The sequence below is a fragment of the Bubalus kerabau genome, chromosome 1 (assembly GCF_029407905.1).
Source record: "Bubalus kerabau isolate K-KA32 ecotype Philippines breed swamp buffalo chromosome 1, PCC_UOA_SB_1v2, whole genome shotgun sequence".
Lineage (NCBI taxonomy): Eukaryota > Metazoa > Chordata > Mammalia > Artiodactyla > Bovidae > Bubalus > Bubalus kerabau.
The window spans coordinates 247,408,223-247,431,503 of NC_073624.1; the positions used below are offsets into that span (position 1 = coordinate 247,408,223).

The 23,281-nt window shown below is 35.8% G+C and overlaps 1 long non-coding RNA gene across 1 annotated transcript in view; it reads left to right on the forward strand.

Annotated features, from left to right (window-relative positions):
* Positions 1-23,281, forward strand: part of LOC129637952 (uncharacterized) — a 478,487-nt gene that overhangs the window by 191,950 nt on the left and 263,256 nt on the right. Inside the window, exon 3 of the long non-coding RNA XR_008707641.1 lies at positions 10,708-10,801. This is a non-coding gene — a long non-coding RNA (uncharacterized LOC129637952). The remainder of the gene's footprint in view (positions 1-10,707; positions 10,802-23,281) is intronic.

Here is a 23,281-nt window from a genome sequence, read left to right on the forward strand (position 1 = left end):
GAATGGAACCCCAGTCTTCTGCATTACAGATGTGATAGTTTCTAAAAATAAGTGATACTATGTAGCATCCATCTTTGGCTCATTTTGCTTAGCATAATGCCCTGAAATTTGATACATATTATCACAATCCCATTTTTAATTGGATTTTGGCACCCCACTCCAGTACTCTTGCCTGGAAAATCCCATGGACTGAGGAGCCTGGTGGGCTGCCGTCTATGGAGTCGCAGACTCGGACATGACTGAACGACTTCACTTTCACTTTTAACTTTCATGCATTGGAGAAGGCACTGGCAACCCACTCCAGTGTTCTTGCCTGGAGAATCCCAGGGACGGGGGGAGCCTGGTGGGCTGCTGTCTATGGGGTCGCACAGAGTCGGACACAACTGAAGCAACTTAGCAGCAGCAGCAGCAAGGGTGTTATTTGGTTATTGAGTTGTGTGAGTTCTTTGAAGTCCTATTTATAACAAATTGCAATGAATATTAATCATATAGTCACACAAATAATATGACTATGTATATATTTCAAACCCCAACAAATAATTTAAAAGAATCTTAGAAATCTTGCTGATCTTAAGACTTGATAGGGTTTATGAAATGAAATCAACTGTGTTTTATAGATATGTCTGGTGTTCCCAAGGATCTTTAGTAATGAAAGCCATTCACTCAAGATTTGTCATTATTAATACATGATACCCTAGGATTATATTAAATTTATAGACTTCTGTACTAAAATTTCTGTGTTTCTTATTAAATAATACCTTTGCATCAGACATATGTATACACACCTTGGTTGTTGTGCTCCATTTAAATTAAATAGAAAATCATGTGGTACAAGCAGAAAGGTTTAGGAACATTGTAGTGATAGAGATTTTTATGCAGTTATCACTTTTTCACTTGTTTGGATGAGCTGGATCCTAGAACTTTGAAAGAGGACTGAATTAGTATTTCAAAATACTCAAAAGAATTTTGGCATTTGCCTAAATGGTGGTATTATTTGCCACCACCAGCTAATTTTTCAACATGGCTGAATTTTAAGCATGTCATATGTGAAACGTATATATTGCACAGATGACTTCTAAGGACCCTCAAAGTTCTAAAATTTAAAATCATAGACTACAGTCGAAGTAAAACTACTTTTCTTTGCTCAACATGATACTTAAAAAATGAAATGAGCTGTTAGTGCATATATAAACAGTAGGACTTATTAAAATAAAATTAGAAATAAAGTTTATCTTAAAAAATAATCAGAAAACTGTCCAAACTGGAGCCACATTCACATCTTACCAACGAACTGGAATGAAGTCCTGGTTTCCCCGCTATAGAAAGGGTGTATCCAGGTCAGGTTAGCGTTAGACCTGTTGGACTCATTAGCTACTTTGTCCCTCCATTAATATGAGTTTGAGTCTCCAATTCTGAGAAAATGATCATCTTTCCTTTCTTATATCACTTTAAAAAATAGATCTATCATAAAATAATGTATAATGTCATAATATCCAACTTCAAAAATATAGACTTATTTTTTTAACATATCCAAATGTAGGTGTAGGAAATGTACTAGTACAATTGCAATGCTGCTTTAGAGCTGTAGACTATCAAATTAAATTATTTCCCTAAGTCACTTAAGTGAAATACTAGTAAAGAAGTTATGGATGTCTTCTAATAAGATGGCAGATCAGATAATCAGGTAAGTCCTTTTATAATAAAATATCTAGACCTTCCCTGGGAATGGAAGTGAAAACATATATTATTACTATATTGCCAGGCTGACACAAAATAATGGAAAACTTTTTGGCCCTGTCCACCACACATCTACAAAAAAAAAAAAAGATCAGAAATTTAAAGTAGATTCATGAAGATAGGATAGGTTTAATCTGAGGAGAAGAATGCCTAAAGCAGTGCAGAGTTCAAAAAACTAGCTCTTTGGCTTTAAACAAGGTGAAACAGTTGAAACAGAGATTATTTCTTTATATAAGTATTCTCAATATATACTCAAAGAGTACCAAGAAAATAGCATTCATGATTTCTGGCAGAAAAAAACACAAAGCACATCTAGAAGAAAGCATTCCTTAACAGATAGTTAGCATTCACTGAAATAAGTTCAAACAAATATGAGATTACCACTTAAGACCATAAAATACACAAAGGAGCAATGCCCATGAATGGAAGTGAACAGACATAATTAAACCACAAATTTATATATCTTGAATTTATAAGGCACAAAACCCTCAAATACTATGTAAAATGCTTTGATAGAATCCAAAATGAGAAAACAGTAAAGGTTTTCAGAAAGTGAGATTCTACTGAAAATGGAAGATATAAATAAAATGCAACTCAAGAATGAAAAAGAAAATATTTTAAAATAGGAAGTATATAGAATAAATAAGAGATTAGATATAGGTGAGGTGGGATTTTAGATAACTGGAAGACAGACCTAAAGGAATTCCCTAAAATCTAGAGAGAAAAGGGGAGCAAAAATTTAAAGAGAAAAAAAACAAAAACAATCTGGAGGAAAAAAATGAAAGGGCTCAAAGATACCCAGCTCAGTTCAGTTCAGTTCAGTTCAGTCACTTAGTCGTGTCCGACTCTTTGCGACCCCATGAATCGCAGCACGCCAGGCCTCCCTGTCCATCACCAACTCCCGGAGTTCACTCAGACTCACATCCATCGAGTCAGTGATGCCATCCAGCCATCTCATCCTCTGTCGTCCCCTTCTCCTCTTACTCCCAATCCCTCCCAGCATCAGAGTCTTTTCCAATCAGTCAACTCTTCGCATGAGGTGGCCAAAGTACTGGAGTCTCAGCTTTAGCATCATTCCTTCCAAAGAAATCCCAGGGCTGATCTCCTTCAGAATGGAATGGTTGGATCTGCTTGCAGTCCAAGGGACTCTCAAGAGTCTTCTCCAACACCACAGTTCAAAAGCATCAATTCTTCAGTGCTCAGCTTTCTTTACAGTCCAACTCTCAAGTCCATACTTGACCACAGGAAAAACCATAGCCTTGACTAGACGAACCTTTGTTGGCAAAGTAATGTGTCTGCTTTTGAATATGCTATCTAGGTCGGTCATAACTTTCCTTCCAAGGAGTAAGCGTTTTTAATTTCATGGCTGCAGTCACCATCTGCAGTGATTTTGGTGCCCAAAAAAATAAAGTCTGGCACCATTTCCACTGTTTCCCCATCTATTTCTCATGAAGTGATGGGACCGGATGCCATGATCTTTGTTTTCTGAATGTTGAGCTTTAAGCCAACTTTTTCACTCTCCACTTTCACTTTCTTCAAGAGGGCTTTTTAGTTCCTCTTCACTTTCTGCCATAAGGGTGGTGTCTTCTGCATATCTGACGTTATTGATATTTCTCCAACTAGAATCCAATAAATAGAAGAAAAAAAATGTTTTCATAGAAAATGTCTGAGAATTTTCAAGATCTGGTGAGAGAATTAAGATTATTAACAAGAAATCTAGAAAACATCAAAACTTTTATAATTTTTTTTTAATGTCTAGGACTTACTTCAGAGAAGGCAATGGCACCCCACTCCACTACTCTTGCCTGGAAAATCCCATTGATGGAGGAGCCTGGTGGGCTACAGTCCATGGGTTCGTGAATAGTCGGACACGACTGAGCGACTTCACTTTCATTTTTCACTTTCATGCATTGGAGAAGGAAATGGCAACCCACTCCACTGCTCTTGCCTGGAGAATCCCAGGGACAGGGAAGCCTGGTGGGCTGCGTCTATGGGGTCACACAGAGTTGGCTACGACTGAAGCGACTTAGCAGCAGCAACAGCAGGACTTACTTAAATAGAAACAATTATTATTATACATACCACAGATCTTAAATTTAACAATAACTATAGAAGCCAGAGATAGCAAATATGTATATTTATTTATTTAAAAAGCTGAGAAAAAAATGACTGCCAATATACACAGGTTTAAAAAAATTATGTTTTAAGAAGAAAAATAAAGACATTTAATATTAACTGAGAAAATTTAACACCTTAGAAAAATAAGTAATTTCTAAAGTTTGAAATTCAGAAAGATGATCTTAGAGAAAAGGCTGAAATATAAGAAGAAATGCTGACCCAGGGAAATGGATATTTAACAGCAAATGTAAAAAAAAAAAAACATTATTTTATCAAATGATATGCAATATTAGCTAATCTGTAACATTAAAATTTTGAAAAATGGGTAAATCAGAAAGTGTTAATGTGGGATAGTATATTGTCATGTCATTTTATTTTTAATAGTTAAGAGAAAAGATGTTAATTTATTTTTCTTTTTACATTATGGTATTTCAGGAACTTATTTAAAACATAGAACTAGAATAGAAAAATTATAATAATAATAGGAATAGAATAATAGAAATTGAATAGCAAATAATAGAGATTAAATAGCAAAGTTAGCAAAATAAATTGAATAGGAAACAAATAAGTAATTAATCCTCAAAAGCAGGAAGATGGGGGGAAAGAGTGCTGGAAAAAATATTAAACAAAAAATGAGAAACTACAAAGATGGTAGAAATAAGCCAGAATAGATTAATATTCAAGTCAATGTGATGGGTTAAATATATTAGCTGGAAAATTGATTGACAGTGAACAGCAAAACAAAAATCAGCTATGTGCTACATATAAAACACATACTGAAAGGTTAAAGTGATATTTTTCATCATAAGTCATGTCAATCATTATTATTATCATCATAATGGTAAATGTTTATGTAATGTTTACCTTGTCTTAGGCTTAATCTTGGCACTTTACATGTCCATTCCTATTTCCTATTATTACTTTTTTAACCAGTTGTTATTAACAAAATGTTTAAATAGGCTTACCAAAGTCTTGCAGATGTTAAATGGTACAACTAGAATATAAAACTAGGAAATATTCCCATAACTTGAGAAGAGTTCACTATATATAATAAGGTCTCATATAATAAAAGTTTGATTCCCAATAAAGATATAGTGGTTGTAAATGTATATGATTCTATAGAATAGTCTCAAATATAATAAGCAAATAATGACATAATTTGAGGGCCAAACTGACAAGTCTCACAGCCTACTTGTGTATTTTGACACATTTATTACAGACAAAAACAAAAATCTTCCAATAAATGAATTAATAGATCAGATAAGAAATCATAATGTAATGTTACAATCTTATAGCACTTAATGATAATAAAAATAATGCAAACCAAAATATCATTACAGAACATGCAGTAATTTGAAGGATATTTATAGAATCCATGATATAAAATTAAATAAAGCATAAAAGTTAATCAGCAAAATAAAAAGTTATTAAAAGAACAATATATACATCTAAATAAAGTGGTTGGCAATAAAGAATAAGAATAAAACAATTGAAAGAAAAATAAAAACATAGTACATAGGGTCAAGAAGCCAAATATTATTTTTTCAAAGGCCTAATAACCTCTGATATGCAGATGACACCACCCTTATGGCAGAAAGTGAAGAACTAAAGTGCCTCTTGATGAAAGTGAAAGAAGAGAGTGAAAAGGTTGGCTTAAAGCTCAACATTCAGAAAACGAAGATCATGGCATCCGGTCCCATCATTTCATGGCAGATAGATGGGGAAACAGTGTTAGACTTTATTTTTTGGGGGTCCAAAATCACTGCAGATAGTGATTGCAGCCATGAAATTAAAAGACGCTTACTCCTTGGAAGGAAAGTTATGACCAACCTAGATAGCATACTAAAAAGCAGAGACATTACTTTGCCAACAAAGGTCCATCTAGTCAAGGCTATGGTTTTTCCAGTGGTCATGTATGGATGTAAGAGTTGGATTATAAAGAAAGCTTAGTGTTGAAGAGTTGATGCTTTTGAACTGTGGTGTTGGAGAAGACTCTTGAGAGTCCCTTGGACTGCAAGGAGATCCAGCCAGTCCGTTCTAAGTGAGATCAGTCCTGGGTGTTCATTGGAAGGACTGATGTTGAAGCTGAAACTCCAATACTTTGGCCACCTGATGCAAAGAGCTGACTCATTGGAAAAGACCCTGCTGCTGGGAAAGATTAAAGGCACGAGGAGAAGGGGACGACAGAAGATGAGATGGTTGGATGGTATCACTGACTCTATGGACATGAGTTTGAGTAGACTCCAGGAGTTGGTGATGGACAGTGGGGCCCAGTGTGCTGCGGTTCATGTGGTTGCAAGGAGTCGGACAAGACTGAGCAACTGAACTGAACTGAATAAAAGTTACGCAAACCTCTGCTAAGATCAATTTTAAAAAAAATAGCTGTCTACTTTTAAGACATACAGATGGATAACAAACACATGAAAAGATGCTCAGTATCTCTTATTATTAGAGAGATGCAAATCACACTGGTCAGAATGGGCCATCATCAAAAGTCAACAAATGATAAATGCTGGAGAAGTTGTGGAGAAAAAGTAACCCTCTTGCACTGTTGATGGAAATATAAATTGATACAGCCACTGTGAAAGACAGAATGGAGATTCCTTACAGAACAAGGAATAAAACCACCATATGACCCAACATTCCCATTACTAGACTTATATTCTGAGGAAACCAAAATTGAAAAGGATACATGTTCCCCAATGTTCATTGCAGCACTATTTACAATAGCTAGAACATGGAAGCAATCTAGATGTCCATCAACAAATGAATGGATAAAGAAGCTGTGATACATATATACAATGAAATATCACTCAGCCATAAGGAGGAATGCATTTGAGTCAGTTCCAATGAGGTGAATTAACCTAGAGCCTATTATACAGAGTGAAGTAAGTTAGAAAAAGAAAAACAAATATCATATACTAACACATATATATGTAATCTAGGCAGATGGTACTGATGAAATTTTTTGCAGGGCAGCAATGAATACACAGACATAGTATATTCATTCACAGACACAGAACGGCGAACATAGTGAACATTATGGACAATGGGTGGGGTTGGGGGGAGGAAAGAAAGGGTGTTATGTATGGAGAGAGTAACATGGAAACTTACAATGCCATATGTAAAATAGATAGCCAATGGGAATTTGCTGTGTGACTCTGGGAACTCAAACCGGGGCTCTGTAACAATCTAGATGGGTCAGATATGGAGGGAAGTGGAAGGGAGATTCAAGAGGGAGGGAACATAGGTGTACCTATGGCTGATTCATGCTGATGTTAGGCAGAAACCAACACAATTCTGTAAAACAATTATCCTTCACTTAAAAAAAATAAATAACCAAAAATCAAAAACAAACAAAAAATAGCTGTCTACTCTTGCACATAAGGAGACATAATTACAGATACAACAAAGATTTAAGAAATAAAAAAAGAGGAAAAGCCTTACAGTAACAAATTTGAACACTTAAGAAAATTCTTAGATTACATACCTTCATATATAAGGTATTCATATTACATATATCAAAACTAAATAAAAAAATACTAAAGACTGTAACAAGTAAAAGCAAAATTAACCCATATATAAAGTCATAGGGGCTTCCTTGATAGCTCAGTTGGTAAAGAATCCTCTTGTAATGCAGGAGACCCCAGTTCGATTCCTGGATTGGTAAGATCCCCTGAGGAAGAGAAAGGCTACCCACTCCAGTATTCTGGCATGGAGAATTCCATGGACTGTATAGTCCATGGGGACCACATATTTGCTGACAGTTCTTCCAGACTTAAATATTATAGATTGTTTAATACAGACTCGAGTATCAGTACAAAAAAGAGAAAGAAATAGGAGAGAAGAGAGAAGGAGAACAGGAGAGAGAGAGAGAAGGAAAGAGAGAGAGGAAGGGAGGGAGAAGCAATGAAGAAAGGGAGGACAGGACTGACTGAAAACAACATTTATCCTTTCACAGTTATGGAGTCCCGAAGTCTGAAAGAAATGTGTCAGCAGGACTGTGCTTTGTCTGAAGGCTCTAAGGAAGGTTAATTTCCTTGACTTTTCCAGCTTCTGGTGTCTCCAAATGCTTCTTGACTTGTGACTGTATTGCTCTAATCTCTGCCTCTGGGTCATATTGCCTCCTCCCCTTCTGTCCCATCCCCTCTTTGTCTCTTTCATAGAATAAAAGTTCCTAGCTTTAGGGCTCACCTGGATAATCTAAGATGATCTTCTTTCAAAATCTTTACATCTACAAAGATTCTTTTTTCTCAAACAAAAGCAAACTCACAGTTTCTGGATATTAGAATGTAGGCATATTATTTTGGGAATCACCATTCAACCCACTGTTTTATCATATATGCAAATTTATCAGTAAAAAATGTGATGTGAGTCAGTTAAGAAAAAGAGATGATGCACACATTCTTATTCTCATCTTTTCTTTCAAATGGCCAAATTTGAGAGTTTATACCAATTCCATGAATTGAGATGTGAGAAAGTAGTAGTTTAGTAGCTCCGTGGTAGCTGTCACAGACTGTTATTGCCTCTCCAATTGCCATTTTCCCCTCCATTTTTGCTCACAGATCCCTATTCTTTTTTAGTGCTGAAATATGTCCAGCAGAATGGACTGAGTGATACTGAGGCAAGTCAAGTGTGACCATCCTTTTGTTGATATTCACTTTCCAGCCTCTTACCTGGCTGATTCAAGTTGCCCAGTGACACAGTTATGACCAATAGAATGTGAATGGCAATCTTTTTGGATTTCATTAAAAGGTTTTCCTTTGGTGAAAGTAAATTCCTGTTCCTGCCACTTCCTCTGCATTGAGATCACTGGTGTGATGATATGATTCCGGAGTTGTGGTATCTCTAATGTGACTCGGACACAAGCCCATGATAAAAGTTCAATGAGAACAAAGAACGATATTGTTGGACCAATCCCACAACTGACTTTTTCATATTTCTTCAAAGTGAAATAATTAATGTCTCTGTTACTAGAGCAAAAATTGCTTAGGTATTCTATTGTTGTTTAGTCACTAAGTCATGTCCTACTCTTTGTGACCCCATGAACTGCAGCACGCCAGGCTCCCTTGTCACCTGAAGCCTCTACAGCTCTACCTAAAATTGTAGGTGATAACATTTCAGATGCTCTTCATTTCTCCATATTTTTTTGTCTCGGTATCCACAGCAAGTAGCATCCTGGTCTTCTGTTGTACAAACTCATTTTTACAAGGTCAGAGACTAGAGGAAACATTTGTTACTCTCTTACTATTTTCAGGAGCAACCAGTGTTTCCGGGCTAGCGTAAGGGTAGTGCTATTTTAGAGCTTTTCTTGTACTTCTCATGCTCCTTTGAACAATTGAATAATATTGAATGTGTTTTATTGTGCAAAGAAAATTAATCCTACAGGCATTAAATTTTTCTCCTCTGTTTTTCTCCTTTTTTCTATTTTCTGAGGATACAATACTGCTATTCGGCCCATACCTTTTTATTTTTTTGACACATAAGACAATGCTTAGAGCTGTCACATTATCATATCTACCTGACAGATTTTCCTGGCAAATACAATGTTGACAGAAACAATTGACACCCAACATCTAAAATAAAAACCTCTCTTCAAATTATTGACTTATGATCCTGAGAAGAACAACCTTCAATAGCTCTGACAATCACAGCCTTGCTCTTTAAAAAGCACTCTTTTAAATGCCAGAGCTTGCTCCTATAGAGATTGGGGAGTGCTACCTGATATGGAAGTGTAGTTTGGACGCAGAAGGTTGTGTATCTCATGGTCCACAAAGGACCTTCCCTGTATGATACCTGTACATTCAGATAAGTCAAAAACATCTGGTGATTTCACTGTCCTGCTGCTTTTTATTACCTCACAGTATCATTGTGTCATTCTGAAAGTTATGGAAAGTTAGACAGTATTGTTGTTAATTCCCAAGCAATTATGTCTCACCTGGAGACAGTGAACAGATTCACAGAGAAAGGTCTTGCATTAGTAATCTGTAAATCACAATCAATATAAATGCTGATGGACTCAAGACTTGCCACTTTTTACTAAAATACAGTTAAATTGCATTCAACATTTTAGAGGATTTAAATGTGCAACATTGGTCAGATCTGGTCTCAAGCATTTAGAAAGAAAGAACTTTCTAGAACTCTCAAAAAAAGAAGCTCATAATATTTAACAAGCAACAAATTTCTTATATCTTAAATTTAACTATGATACAGTTCAGTATATATTCTTAGTGTGCCATAAATGACTATTTGAAGGTATGTATATATTTACATATAAATATGAAACTGCAGATGTATTTTTAGCACATAGCATTATATCTCAGAACTCATGTCCTTTAAAAGTCTTGTATTAAGTTTCTGGTAAATATCATGTAAATAAACACCATATGTGCTTAAAGAAATTTGACTTATTAAAAAGAGAAAAAAATTCAATTTATTTCTAGCATTCTTCTCTTTGGAGAACGTTCCCAAAGTGATAAAGAGTATTTAAATTCTGTCATCACAACAAAACTGATTTTCAGTATTGAATAAACAATTAACCCACACACATACTCACACATAGATATTTATGGACCAATACATGGGGTTGCAAAGAATCAGACATGACTTAGCAACTAAAAAACAGCAAAATTAACAGTTTGTAGGTAGAGAGCTCTGATATTCAAATTCAAGCTCTGTTTCAGTAACCAGATCTTCACATATTTACATATATGTATATGTGTATGTATGTATATGCATATATATTACACATACACAGATGGCATCAGAAACATTATTTGACATTTCTGAGCTACAGGTTCCTCCTTCTAGAACATGATATTGATATAACCTTTATCCATCTCTAACCATTAGGAATTCTTCTGATGTAAGTGGAAGATTCAGGAGCAACTCGATTCAAAATTCATGCTATATCCCAGAATCCATCCATCATTGCTACTGCTTCTGGGTAAGTTCTGTTTTCCTGTCTGACTTTGAGTGAGTTCCCAATTGTTTCTATGATAACAGTCTTTCAAGTTCTCATGTGGTAGGAAAAGAGGAAAGTCTCAGGTTGGTTTTCCATTCAAAATTATGTCCCTCTGGTGGTGATGTAGTCACAAGCTCATTCTGGAGACATTCTGTACAGCCAAGTGATTAAGCTTATGTAAAGTCAAATTTAAGAGGAGAACTTGGGGAAAGAAGATACTCCTCTGGAGGAATACTGAAGGATTATTAGAAGGAAAGGTGTTAAAAGATGTGGGAGACAAAAAAAAAAAGATAGATATTCACTATAATTATTTAGACTTGTCTTGGGAGGCTTAGATGTATTATTTATTTAAGATGATGACTACATGTTGTCCAGAAATGGTATCAAGTTAATCACAATTAACAATATTTTAACACTATTTATGGCTTCTGAAATCATTTTTATATTTCATGATATCCAATACTCACAACCCAAACTCTTTTGAAGTTATCTTTAGAATTGTTTCTTTGTTAATGACTCAGGGAGGCTGTCCTGCCAGCCTAAGGTCATGGAGCTAATTGATAGGAAGACCTAGACTCACACCAGGTCTTACATCTCCATCAGATCACAAGGGCCTAGTCAAGTATCCTATTGGCATGATCCACTTTCCTTTGTCTCAATGATTGGTAAAGCATCTTCTCTCTGTTGTACATTTGCAAGATCAAAAATGGATCAAAGGGACAATGTGTACATTTTCTTCCATAAGAGGCAGTACTGTTCATCTTCTCAATTTGGTAGTTGTTCCTCCTTATTTAATTTATAAATTACATTTATCTTGTGCTTAACCCCCCACTTCTGAGTGAGGAATCAGATGTGGTACAAACAAAAAGCTTCTGTTTGCTAAGCCCTACTTGACGGCACTTGCTAGAAATGAAGTCCAGGACAATTTCAAGTGGGAAAAAATATGAAACAGAATTTCAGAAGCAGTCAATCAGCATGGGCAAGAATAAGGATAAAGATCAAAGTCTTAAGTATTTATAAAATCTTTTTAATCAGTAATCCAGTAGGAATCACATTAAAAATAATGTCAGGGAATCTGGCAAATGAAGTATCTACCTAGACTTTCCCTCAGAAGATCAAAGATGACTAGAAACAGATAAGAAGTCATTTCACACCTTTGCCTTCTGACTCAAGGACTTAATATCAGCCCACTCAGAATATAGACACCTTGCGGCTATCTTGTTACATGTGGCATAGATGAGGTTTGGGAGTGCTGGTATTCATCCCAACTTGGTGTTTATGCATGGCTTTGAACATGATACATAGGACAAGCATCCTTTCCAAAGCATATGGGAAAAGGGGTAGGTACTGAGTGTGGATATGGTTTCTGAGGAACTTGAGGTCCAGTAATGACTGCATTTGGGTAGGGAAAGAACAGGGATTCTGAGAACAGTGTAAGTTCCCGGCATTCGGCTGACTGTAGGACCAGGGAGGAAGGAGAGGAAAAATCCTAACCTCCCCATGGTATAGGCAGTGGAACCTGGAATATTAAATTGCCCTCCAAATGCAAGTCTGAAGAGTGTATTAAAAATTGCCTAAGTGGAAATGTTAATAACACTTGGGATAAATTCAACTCTAAGTGCTAATTAACATGAAATTTGGATAATTTTACCTCATTTGTTTCATCTTTCTGTAACAACCAATCCTCCACAACTCTGTCATTGGACTTCTTTTACACTGATAGTGTCTCCACCTGGCTGACCTCATCTGGTCCCATGGCTGTGAATACTTTCTACATGCTGATATAGAAACTCAAGTCAGAATCTAGTTCCTGTACTAGTTTCTGCCATAAATTTTGCACTCTTGTATTTGGCTGGCTCCTCAACATTTCTATTTGAAGGTATAATAAATATTTCAAATGTAACATATACAAAGACAAGTATCTCCTCCTTCTCTCTAGTTATTCCATTTGCCTCAAAATATATTTTGTCTGATGTTGAGAAAACCATACTGGTTTTCTTTGCTTTGTATTTATCTTACACATTTTTCAGTCTTCTATATTTGTATTTAATTATAATACACATGTAGAAAAATGCCAATAAACATATAGCTCCATGAATTACTACACACTGAATACCATGTATCCACCATGTTGGTCAAAAGGTAGGGCGCTGACAGAGGTCTAGAAGCTCTTCTTTATACTTGGACCTCTTCTGCTTCTCTAAAGGTAGATACTTTGTCATGACTTCTAACACTCTATAGTTGTACATGCTTTTTAACTTGATATAACTGGAATCATGCATGTGTTGCTCTTTTGTGTCTGATTTTTTTGCTCAGTATTATTTTTTAAGTGTTTCATCCATGTTATTGCATGTAGCTATATTTCAGTATTTTCCTTGAAGTATGCAGTGAAATACAGAGGAATATTGTATGAACATACTATTTAGCACCTTTAGTGCAGATGAAAATTTGAGTTTTCTCCAACTTTTGTTTGTTGCAAATAAAACTGAACATTCTTGTACACATCTCTTGTAAATATTCTTGTATGTGACTTTGGGGCATATGTGAGTATTTCAGATAGTCCTATATGGGGTTTGGGGGATGTATTTGGTTAACCTTAGAAGATAATGCCTGACAGTTTTCAAAAGAGACTCTATCAATGTACAATACCAAGAACAGTATATGAGTTTCAGGTTTACCATATCCTCTCCAACTCTAGGCCCTGTAAGTCTTACAGCAGTCATTCTGATGGGTGTAGGGTGACATCCTATTATAATTTTCCATTGTAGTTCTTTGATTCCTATTGAGGTTAAAGCTCATTTGTATATGTTTATTATTTCTGTGTGTGAAGTATCATTCAAGTCACTCAGATTGTGTCATTTTCATACTTACATATTTTGAATTTTATTATGGATATATTCTTCCATTTTCTAGATAGTCTTTTATTCTTTTGATGGTATCTTCTGATTAAGTTTTTCATTTAATGTAGTTTACCAATCTTTCGGAGAAGGCAATGGCACCCCACTCCAGTACTTTTGCCTGGAAAATCCCATGGATGGAGGAGCCTGGTAGGCTGTAGTCCATGGGGTCACTAAGAGTCAGACACGACTGAGCGACTTCGCTTTCACTTTTCACTTTCCTGCATTGGAGAAGGAAATGGCAACCCACTCCAGTGTTCTTGCCTGGAGAATCCCAGAGACGGGGGAGCCTGGTGGCTGCTGTCTATGGGGTCACACAGAGTCAGACACGACTGAAGTGACTTAGCATAGCATAGCATAGCATCAATCTTTCACTAACCATTTAATAATTATTTCCCTACTCTTCAAGACCATAAGCATAGTCTCCTAATACAGTCTTTTGGACTTCCCTGATTGCTCAGAAGGTAAAGAATCTGCTTACAATGCAAGAAATGGGTTTGATCCCTGGGTTGGGAAGATTCCCTGGGGAAGTGAATGACTACACACACACTCCAGTATTCTTGCCTGGAGAATTACAGGGGCAGAAGAGCCTGGCACACTACAGTCCACGGGGTTGCAAAGAGTCAGACAAAACTGAGTAACTTTCACTGTCTTCTGGAAGTATAATGTTGCACCTTTCAAATTTAGGCCTTCAATCCTCTACTGACTTTTGTGCATAGAGTTTAATGAAAATAAAATTTTATTTTTATTCCCACATGGAAAAGTAATTGAGCTGATACCATTTATTACAATAACTGTCTTTTCTTTGCTATTCTATATCACCAGTACCATCTTTATCATAAATAGTGTCTTTAAAGATACAGATTTATCCAGAATTTTCTAATAATATTAAATTGGTCCATATAGAAATTAAACAGATACTAAACTCTCTTAGCTATAGTAATTTTACAATAAGTCTTAACATTTGGTAGAACAAAATTTCCTTCTTTATGTCCCAGAAGACTGTCTTGGCTATTATTGGCATTTTGTATTTCCATATGAATGTTAAAATTACTTGAAATCTCTCTCTCTCTCTGTGTTGCACACACACACAGACACACACAGAAGACTGTTGGAATTTTGACTGGGATTACATTGAACCTACAAATCGAACTGATATAATTGACATCTTTTCAATACTGAATCTCTTTATGGTCCATGAACATAACATTTTTCTCCATTTATGTTATTTTGGTTTAATCTAACTAAAAATATTTTGGGGCCTTCTTTCTGTTCCTCATATATTATTTGTTATAAATTTTCTTATGTAATTGCAATATTTTATAAATCCTAAGTTTTAGAATTTTATATTCTACTTCATACTTCTGATAAGAGAAGCATAATCAGTTTGTGTGTGTGTATATATATATTCACTAAGTAATAAAAAGTCTTAAAGACTCACCCTAATCCTAATAACTTTTTTTTTTTTTTACTTTGCACATAGGCAAATGCTGTAAGATACTTAAGCTAGTAGTTCATATTAAGGTGCTTGGTAAGATATATTTATATGTATGTGTGTGTGTCACTAGTGGGGAGGGAAACTTGTTTCATGGAGACATATACTGGGACTTTTACAATTTTAGTATTACATGCTTAATAATCTTAGTCAAATGACTTAATTTCTGAGATTTCATTTAATTACTGACAGAGTGGAGGTAAAACCAAAACTGTCTGACTTGGTCTGCCTTCACTAAGAATCTCACCCCAAAAACCATCTAAGACTTGTAACCTTCTTCATACAAGCTAGAGATATACAGGCCCTGATAACTTTAGCTGTAATTAGTGTTAGGATTTAATAACAAGAATGCAAGGCCATTAGCAATTATTTAATATGTCAGAGTATCAATTCCCTAGGACTGCCATAATAAATCACCATAAACTTGGTGGCTTTATACAGTTGAAATTTATTTATTTATTTATTTTTTTACTGTTTGAGAGGAGGAGATTCCTTCACAAGAATCTATTTCATGCTTATCTCCTAACTTCTGGGCAAACTTTGCCATTGCTTGACTTGTGGCTGTGTAATATAATTCCAGTCTCGGCCTCTGTCTTCACATGGATTTTAGTGGCCTCTTTTTCTCCTTGTCTTTGTGCCTCAAATCTCACTCTCTTTTCTCTTATGAAGAGAGCAGTCATTGGATATAGGGACCCCTAAGCCCAGAATGATCTTATCACCAGATTCTTACTGGAATTTTTGCTGTTGCTCAGTTGCTCAGTCATGTCTGACTCTTTGCAACCCCATGGACTGCAGCATGCCAGGCTTCCCTAACTTTCACCATCTCCCGGAGCTTGCTCAAACTCATCCATTGAGTCAGTGATGCTATCGAACCATCTCGCCCTCTGTCCTCTCCTTCTCCTCTTGCCTTCAATCTTCCCCAGTAATCTGTCCCTCCTCTTTTCTAATGAGTTGGCTCTTTGCATCAGGTGACCAAAGTATTGGAGCTTCAGCTTCAGCATCAGTCCTGCCAATGAATATTCAATATTGATTTCCTTTAGTATTGATGGGTTTGATCTGCTTGCAGTCCAGGGGACTCTCAAGAGCCTTCTGCAACACCACAGCTCGAAAGCATCAATTATTTGGTGTTCAACCTTTATGGTCCAACTGTCACATCCATACACGACTACTGGAAAAGCCATAGCTTTGACTAGACAGATCTTTGTTGGCAATGTCTCTGGTTTTTAATATGCTGTCTAGGTTGGTCATAGCTTTTCCTCCATGGAGCAAGTGTCTTTTAATTTCATGGCTGTAATCACCATCAGCAGTGATTTTGGAACCAAAGAAAATAAGTCTGTCACCATTTCCATTGTTTCCCCATCTATTTGCCATGAAGTGGTGGGATTGGATTCCATGATCTTAGTTTTTTGAATGTTGAGTTTCAGCCAATTTTTCACTCTCTTCTTTCATCTTCATCAAGAAATTCTTTAGTTCCTCTTTGCTTTCTGAAATAAGGGTAGTATTAGCTGCATATCTGAGGTTATTGATATTTCTCCCAGAAATTTTGATTTCAACTTGTGCTTCATCCAGCCCAGCATTTTTGTATGATGTACTCTGCATATAAGTTAAATAAGCAGGGTGACAATATACAGCCTTGACTTACTCCTTTCTCAATTTTGAGCCAGGCTGTTGTTCCATGTCCTGTTAAACTGTTGCTTCTTGACCTGCATACAGGTTTAATATCTACAAAGATCCTATTTCCAAATAAGATCACAATCACATATAGTGGAGGTTAAGTGAAAGAGGAGAGTGAAAAAGTTGGCTTAAAGCTCAACATTCAGAAAACGAAGATCATGGCATCTGGTCCCATCACTTCATGGGAAATAGATGGGGAAACAGTGGAAACAGTGTCAGACTTTATTTTTTGGGGCTCCAAAATCACTGCAGATGGTGACTGCAGCCATGAAATTAAAAGATGCTTACTCCTTGGAAGGAAAGTTATGTCCAACCTAGATAGCATATTCAAAAGCAGAGACATTACTTTGCCAGCAAAGGTCCAGCTAGTCAAGGCTATGGTTTTTCCTGTGGTCATATATGGATGTGAGAGTTGGACTGTGAAGAAGGCTGAGAGCCGAAGAATTGATGCTTTTGAACTGTGTTGTTGGAGAAGACTCTTGAGAGTCCCTTGGACTGCAAGGAGATCCAACCAGTCCATTCTGAAGGAGATCAGCCCTGGGATTTCTTTGGAAGGAATGATGCTAAAGCTGAAACTCCAGTACTTTGGCCACCTCATGCAAAGAGTTGACTCATTGGAAAAGACTCTGATGCTGGGAGGGAATAGGGGCAGAAGGAGAAGGGGATGACAGAGGATGAGATGGCTGGATGACATCACTGACTTGATGGATGTGAGTCTGAGTGAACTCCTGGAGTTGGTGATGGACAGGGAGGCCTGGTGTGCTGTGATTCATGGGGTCGCAAAGAGTCGGACACGACTGAGCGACTGAACTGAACTGACTGAAGACTTGAACATATCTTTTGTGGAATACTATTCAAAACACTACAGTCAGTAAATAAGTAAAATTTGTTATACTTGGTACTTTGAAAAAGAAATTTAAATACTGAACATAAAATGTTTTATTAAATTCCTTTCTTAAAAAATGATCTAGCAAAAATGGAATTACAAATCACTATATAATTATAAGAAATAAATATCATGTGTATGCATAAGCAGCTATTCCCTTTAATGACATTTTTCCAAATCAGTGTTTATTTACATAGCTAACTGAGTAAGCATTTAATTTTTGTCATTCAATGTTCTGACTTTTGCTTCATGTTCTAAAGTAGAATTCCTTTATCATTAGATATGAAAATATTTTTAGAAAGTAAAGTTGTTTTCTTCACTTTGATCTCATTTTATCTTAGACATAAAACATTTATGCCTTTTCAGTTATTCAATGTCAACTGTTTTTGTTTTTTCTTATGTCTTCTCCATCTTATGAGACATTCTATATTTCACTTTATCATCAATGGCAGTTTCTTCAGCACTTCCTCAGGCAATGCTGGGAAGTTCCTGAAATTTGCTCCCTTGTCCTCATTATTAGTGGCATATCCAGAGTTTTGATCATTCTCAGAATTTTCTTGTAACTCTTCTGTTACAATATACTGTTGGATAAAACATTTGTATTTATGATACATGATCAACTCACTTTAATGCTTTTAAGTTTGGGGAATGTTTTCTCTTTTCACAGATTATTGGAGAAGTGAGTTTAATACATCAATACTTATGACATTTCATTACTTAACAAGACAGAAGAGTGTTTTTGAATGATCAGATAACTTAAATATATACAGAAATCTGCATACATTTCAAATAACAACAAATTTGCTTTAGATGAGTTTCCCAAATGATAAAAAGCTGACAAGAGGGCAACTCAAAGATGAATTAGAGTTGCCAAAGCATATTCACAATAAAATTCAGAACTAACTCCTTGTCAATCAGTTAGAAAGGGTCCATCCACTACCTTCTCCAACACTTCTTTTAGGTCTTCCCCTGCAAGCCCTTAGGTAACATAAAATTAGTAATATGACAGAAGAAGATAATCTGGTTAGTGGAATCTTGGGCTCTTGTGGTATCCTCTTAACATTCATCTTTACTCTGGGCCATTGCATAACCTGTAAGTTAAGGTGTATCACATGTAAAAACAGCCATGAAATTTTGATAATTTTCAAATTTACAGTAATTATCTAAATCCTGTCCCAACAACCCTATCGCACCCTAATATAATATGATGAGAAGTGAAAGTGAAAGCTGCTCAGTTGTGTCCGACTCTTTGTGACCCCCATGGACTATACAGTCAATGGAATTCTCCAGGCCAGAATACTGGAGTGGGTAGCCTTTCCCTTCTCCAGGGGATCTTCCCAACCCAGGGATCAAACCCAGGTCCTCCATATTGCAGGTAGATTCTTTACCAGCTGAGCCACAAGGGAATCCCAAGAATACTGGAGTGGGTAGCCTATCCCTTCTCCAGCGGATCTTCCTAACCCAGGAATCAAACCAGGGTCTCCTGCATTGTAGGTGGATTCTTTGCTAACTGAGCTATCAGGGAAGCAGTCACCTCCATAAATAAGCAAAATGGAATACAGAGAAAAGTTTCCATGGTATTTAGAATTTCCATCTTATTTCCTAGTTATTGAACATCCCTTTATTATTCTGAGTATGACAGGTAGGGGCAAAGAGATATTCTTATCTTTCCTACATTTAATTTTATCTATAGATAGTATTGACTTGGTTCAGAATTTGAAAGCATGTTATGCAGTGAAGATAGTCAAACATAGTTGATTAGTAAGAAAGGAACATAAAAATATTTTATAGATGTGGAATCATCAAAAACAATCATCTAAAAGCTTCCTATTAGTAAACTGAGGAAAAAGTAAAGTTTATGTGTTTTTTTTTCAAGTTCACAGCTAATTTTATTCATTATTATGTTGATATTAAACATTCATATGATTGCTTGAATCTGTTAAACATTTGTATAAAATTTTGCCATTCAAATTTATTGTATGATATATTTCAAAACTTGAGACTGATGACTGAGGATTCAGAATCTGGTTTTGGAGATAAGAAATAAGACAGAAGATAGACATATAATAATTGTATGAATTTGAATATGTCTTTTCTGTATATGTTCATCATTATGATATTATTATAATGTTATAATTATATTAATGTTTTGAAAGGAATAATTCAAGTGTTCATGCTATATTATAAAATTCATGAGTTTAAACATCAACGATATATTGAAAGATGTTGCATTGTATTGTATCTGTTTCATTTGATAGAATATTCTGAATATGACAATATTGACTATGACAAAATTTATATGACCAACCTATCAAAAAATGTAACAACTTTTTGAGTTTGAAAGTATTTGGAGTAATTTCCACCAGCCACAAAATGTTGTAAAAAAAATCAACAAATTAAAAGGATTTCAAGTAGGTTAGAAATATTAATAAGAAACTTAATTATCATACTATTGGCAGCAATTTACTAATATATAGCAGGGTATTTTTAATTACTGTGAGAAGGTGAACCTTAACATGTCTTACTAAGAAATGATAGTAGTAAAATGTCTGAATATGAGTTGTGAAAAGAATAGAGTAGAACACACTCTACCTTCAAGCAAGTTTCCACATACCATCACGTGGGACAGAATAGTAGAAAGTTTGGTTTGAGTTCACATGACTTTCAGAAGCAGATTCATTTGAAAGTGTGAAAAATGCCATTTTTCTGCACAGCTGTATTTTGCATGTGAATTGCTTCATGGATCCCATTCACAAGTCTTTTGAACACTAAGTACTCTCTCTGAGTGTAGGAATTGAGATAAACCTCATTAGCAAGTTGTCCAGAGTGAGAAAATACTCTTCCTACCAGTTTCCTGGCTCTTTCTGTCTACTGCCAGCAGCAAAAATAGCTAAACAACTTGAAAATGTTTCACATGGTAAAGATTTTTTAAACAATATAATGGTACCCAAGTGAGAGTGTGAGATTGTCTCATCAGGGGGTCTTTGTTGGTATGCTACCTCTTACTTGCTCAGGGAAAATATCTGACTCAGATCTCTGAACCTAATGATTTTTTAATAATGGTGCAATTCAGAATCACATGGGAAACTTTTTCCAAAATGTATGTACCCAAGCCACACACTTAGAGCATCTAGTTCAACTGGTTTAGGATAGGATGGATGATTATTTTTTTAATGTTTATTGTCACAGCTGACATGAACCACTGCTTAAGGATTACTGTCGTACAAGTTCTCTTTATGCTTTAATGGTTTCCTGGTTCTAAGTTTTCAGTGCATATTTGTTAATATATCTCCAGTGCTGAAATAGTAGCTAGATATTTTAGATGACTATCCAATATTTTTGTATAGATTTATAAGTATATTTTCATTTTCAACAATACCTCATAGTGTTCTAAGAGATTGACCTTTGATGGCTGTTGGTAGAGATACAATAGCCATTCTAAAACTTCAAAACATTAGCTGCCTGGATCACGAAGGGTGAATTTGGTAATTTGTCTTAGAGTCAGGCTCTTCCTCTGTTCTCATTTGAGTCAAGACATACTACCTGAGTCAACAAATTATTAATATCTATTATTATCTCTGAGGTAACTTCATATGTAAGTGAAATAATTCAGAGGCATAGACTTTTGCTTGGGAAAGCTTCACTCTGAAATTCAAGAGATAGCGCTTTTGAGGATATTTTAAAGAAACGATTTTGAGGTGGTTGTTTCAGTTGTTAAAGTTATGCTTATGTTCCCACAAAATGACAGATTCACTTATGGTCCAGAATAAAAGGTTTGGGGAAGTCTTTATAGGAGGGAGGTGGGCAGAAGGAAAAAGCAGAAGAAAGAATGAACATTTGGCCCAAGATAGAATTAAAAGGGTCTTATTTGTAAATACAGGCAGTTTAAGAAACTTATTGTGAAACCTATATACTTCTATGTGACCTGTTCATAAGTTAGCGCCCTAACTCCATCTCCAGGTTTGCCCCAGGTATTACAGTGTTGATTCAATCCTTGGATATGAGAATGTAAACCCTATTGTCCAGTTCTGCTGAAACTCTATGACAATCAAAAATAGTTTGTGTCTTCACCATATAGCAATTACATTTATTTGTAACTTGCTTTAAATAATTTTAGTTTCTGTAGAGGGTAAAGGGGTATTTCTTTGCAGTTCTGTTGAAATCTTTATTCAGATGATCTAGTTACTGAAAGTTACTGGTGGCTCAGATGGTAAAGAATCCGCCTGCAGTGCAGGAGACCTGGGTTCCATCCCTGGGTTAAGAAGATTCCCCTGGAGGAGGGCATGGCAACCCACTCCAGTATTCTTGCTTAGAGAATCCCCATGGACAGAGGAGCCTGCCAGACTACAGTCCATATGGTCGCAGAGTTGGACACGACCGAGTGACTAACACAGCACATCACTGTAAAGGGCCTTGATCAGAGGTCTGCAACCATGTGTGAGTTCTCACATTCTTTAATTGCTTCATTTGATTATTATTAAGAAGATAAATACTACAATGCCACGTTACAAACTTTTCTTCATTTATACCTCAAAACTTTTGTATTCCTTATACCAAAACTTTCTAAAAATTTATTTTCATACTTCTAATAATTATAAGCCTTCTACATTCCCCTGTTCCTCTACATTTTCATAACAAAAGTCCAAATAATCCTTTGGCAGTGTCAGGTACCTACCTGATGGGTAGTAATGAGTGTGAAAGAACAGCAAGAATAAAGCCTGAATCCTTTAACGCTAGGTTACAAGAAAAGATTAGTAACACCCATACTTTACTATCTTTGTCCTATCGTATAATTAACACCTGATTAAAGATGACAAGAGAAAATATTCTTATGTATCCATAGAATGTGTTTTTTGTTTTTGTTTTTTTAACCACAGTAAGTAAACCTCTTCTTGACTGAATCTGCTATATTTCTTCTCTTCTCTCTCTTTCTCTTTGTTTGGGAAAATTCAGGCCCCTATATCTCTTATTTGATGGTATCATATTTACTTGCTAATTCAAAACTTTGAATTTTTCTCGACCCTTTAGTCACATGTCAGTCCTATAAGTACCACCAGGTCTCTACAGTTGACCCTTAAACTAGGCAGGTTAAACTGTCCAGGACTACTTATACATGAATATTTTTCAGTAGCAAATACTACAGTATTACATGGTCCATGGTTGGTTGAATCTGTGGATACAGAGGAACTATGGATATTGAGAGCCTAGTATAATTGATATGTGAATTACCCCTCACATTGGTCAAGGATCAACCATTATTCATGACTCTTTTCAACATAATTCCAACTGTATTGTTGAAGTCTTCAGAATCTGGGAAATATGAAGAATGATGGCTTCCATCTCAGATGCCAGGTGTACTTGTATATGAATATGAATTTACTAACTATGATGCACATAAAGTTCTTCCCTGGTGGCTCAGAAGGTAAAAGCATCTGCCCGCAATACAGGAGGCCTGGGTTTGATCCCTGGGTAGAAAGATCCCCTGGAGAAGGAAATGGCAACCCACTCCA